The sequence below is a fragment of the Cynoglossus semilaevis genome, chromosome 2 (assembly GCF_000523025.1).
Source record: "Cynoglossus semilaevis isolate Cse_v1.0 chromosome 2, Cse_v1.0, whole genome shotgun sequence".
Classification (NCBI taxonomy): domain Eukaryota; kingdom Metazoa; phylum Chordata; class Actinopteri; order Pleuronectiformes; family Cynoglossidae; genus Cynoglossus; species Cynoglossus semilaevis.
This window is the reverse complement of record NC_024308.1, coordinates 1217901-1221077: the sequence shown is the minus strand read 5'-3', so window position 1 is coordinate 1221077 and position 3177 is coordinate 1217901. Positions and strand designations below refer to the sequence as shown.

Sequence of the window (3177 nt, the reverse complement as noted above, 5' to 3'; positions counted from 1 at the left end):
AAAAAACAGGACAGTTTCACTTTATTGTTTCTTTAGAGTTTGGGGTCCATTTAAAAACACTTTAACCACTTCTTTCCTGTCCCATTCGGTTCCTTTATGTTGAGGGGGCTGACGGACGAAACCATTACGCCTGCTGGGAAAATAACAAATTAAGACCATTCATAAAGCTTCTGGAATGCAATTATTTTGGTTCACTGGGGATTAATTTCTGTTTAAATGTGTAATTAATAAGCCAAAACTACACTGTACGCAGTTGATATTCGATAAGAAATTAGATTAGTTGGACGCTTTACCAACGCGCACCCCTCGGCGTAGGCTGTTGCCATGTTCCCACTTTCATGGGTGTGGTGATCAGCCTGGTTGGTGAAAATTTTAGTCAAATCTTACCGTAGTTTGTGCTTGTTTCTGATCCGTGAAACCGAAATAAATAATCTTAAAATTACCACGACTAACTCTGGGATTTGTTACACCGCCAGGATCATGGTTGTCGTGTGAAAGCCGATCGCTGGGATTCTGATTTTGTGCCACGGACAGAGTGAAAACGTCTGTTTTTTGGTAAGGACGTGAATCTTGCCTTGATTTATTTGACACTACAACACAGTTTCTAATGTGTGAAACTGGTGGTTTTAATTTTGGGTCGTGGTTTCTTAGATTAGGATTTATTTCTGCCTGGTGTCTTGTTTTTTCATCTGCTGTTAGCAGCTATTGACATAACTGTTCACAGCCTACTGTTGCCTCAGCGCTGCCTTTTCCTACTCAGCGTAGCTGCTAAAAATGAATCGCTGTATTCCAAACTCGTGGCCTTTCCCAGGTTGTTAAATGACACACGAGATCAACCAGCCGCCGACTTATAGTTATTCATCTCTCAACCTTTCATAATGTAGATTTCTCTTTTCCTAACCTGGTGTTGCCCTCCTCCTCCTCCTCCTTTTCCATAAAATATACATTAACAGTCCGCACGCCGCCGAGCGGCAACTGGTTGCGTGACAGCTCATGCAATAAGTTGCATATAAAACACCGACGGCAATCGAAAAGAAAAAAATAAGAAAATAAAATCCAACTCCAAAAAGTGACCTAAATAGTTATCAAAATCACCAACGCCGTTATTAATAGTGAGTTTTCTAATCAGGTCAATATACAAGAAATGGACTTAGTTGTTGCAAAAGTGAATTTCCGGAACTTAAAAATAAAAAATAAATGACAAAATAATCACTTTTCATTAGCAGAGTATATTTTTAAATCCACTAGTTTCACTTCATCACTGTAATGTAGCTGATATTTATTATAGTATATTTATTATAACTGCTGGGTCAGGGTTACTACAGGACAGGACAGCTGTCAATCATGCACACCTGATCTGCACTTTCCTCCAAATTGGATTGAAATGTTTTATTTTATTTTAAAACAATAGAAAGAAAAAAAACCCCATTGGAAACGTGATGGATCTTGGGTTGTTTACAATTTTCGCTTTCAGTTTCAGAATTAACAGTCAGGTTATTTATTTTTGTAATTTTCACTACAGTTCTTGGTTATGTGTTTTTCAATTTATATTTGCACAAATTTATTTATGTGTCAGATGGAAGACATGCAGCTGTGACTGGAACAGCGTGCACCTGAGTGGAGTCTCGTAGGTGTTTCCTCCATTCTCTGGATGATTAACATAGTCAGCCTCGGTACCTGAACAAGTTTACACCTGGGGCAAATGCTCTACGTGATTGGCTGAGAAAATATTGCATTGCATTGTTTCCCATAGAACATTCTTCCCTGAAATACTGGGTCTGACAACAGGACTATATTAACAAATATTAAAATGTAAACTGCCGACTACATTTGGTTTCACCGCATCAACCGTGGGTCGTGTTGCACAAAAATGTGAAGTCCCAGCGTGTCCTCATGTTAATGTGTTAACTTCCGGTCCATTTCATGTAGTTCAGCCCCTGTGGCTGTGGGTGCAGCTGCTCCCTGCCTCCCTGACCTCCTGCTGCTCACTTCACTGACGTGACTGACCCACCCATGTGACCCAGAAGACGCGGTCGTCACTGATCTAGTGCCAGAAACTGAACACAACAGAACAGAGTTTTTATATTTAGTGATGAAATAAACCGGTCCAAACCACCGTACATCAAACACAGCCTGCAGTTTTAGAATGACTCGGGTTTGACCGTACATCAAACACAACCTGCAGTTTTAGAATGACTCGGGTTTGTGAAACGTTAATGCAACATTTCACAGAAATGCAACATTTCACAGAAACTTTTTGACCAAATCAGGATTCCCTCCGTGTCACGCTCTACTCTCGTTCACTCTTGTCATTGTTTGGAAATTGTGGATTTTCATTGTTGCGTTTCAGCGAATAGAGCTTTTGTGCATTGTTGCTGTAGAAAAGGCTTGACCTGATCGACCGTTTGCTTGTCTGGTTTTTGGAGGGGTTTCAAAGTCGTGCCTTTTAAGTAAAGAACAGCTGATTGATTTCTGCTAACTTTTACAATTTTTTTTTTCTCTGTTTATCTTAAACGTGTTGTTTTAGACACGTGTGGTCTGAGAGCAGCAGGCTGGACAGGTTCCACGGTTGGTTTGACTGAGTGACACGGAGCGGCAGAAACCGCAGTTTCTCCGGGTGAGTCTCAGAGAGCCAGCTGTGGCCGTGCCAAGCAGCTCCGTCTGCTGGAGCTGGCAGCCTGACACCAAACAATGGCAGCTCCAGCACACAGCGCCACCTTTGTCACGGCTCAGTCTCTGCCGTTCCTCTGCTCCTGCGTTGCTCTAAGAAATACTAGCACCGTAAGAAACATTTGCTTAAACGTAAACTTGACTGTTTTTTTCTTGAGGTCGTGAAAATGATGACAATTTCCTGTGGAGATACAGGACTCTGAAGGACTTGGTCTCCTGACGGTGGAAATTAAATGTTAATCCTGTAGGTTTAGACTTTTGGACAGCAGAGGTTATTAAAGTGCGTAGGACGCATTAATGTCCACAGACGTTCATAAACCAACGTCCAAATACCCAGCGTCTCCCCCTCCAGTCCCGGAGCTTCTGGGCTGAACAGCACGATACGACGACACAAAGGACTGTTTGCGTTGAGAAAAGGTCAGAGTCTGGCTCAGCTGGCCTTTTGAACCAGACTGGGGGTGTTTGAAGAGCCGGGCCACCCTCCGTGCCCCACCAATGCCCACCCTC

At 42.5% G+C, this 3177-nt stretch overlaps 1 protein-coding gene across 7 annotated transcripts in view; it reads left to right on the top strand.

Moving 5' to 3' along the window:
* LOC103393070 (guanine nucleotide-binding protein subunit beta-4) overlaps positions 1–3177 on the top strand; it is an 11968-nt gene that overhangs the window by 2920 nt on the left and 5871 nt on the right. For 2 of the 7 annotated variants that reach the window (XM_008329927.3, XM_008329902.3), the window contains exons 1-2: positions 366–555; positions 2528–2617. The exons of 1 other annotated variant lie outside the window; for it this stretch is intronic. The gene's annotated coding sequence lies outside the window, so the exon portion shown is untranslated. Of the gene's footprint in view, positions 1–365; positions 556–2527; positions 2618–3177 lie in introns of those variants that run through there. 4 more of the 7 variants (XM_025064585.1, XM_025064592.1, XM_025064589.1 and 1 more) reach the window with 4 other exon arrangements.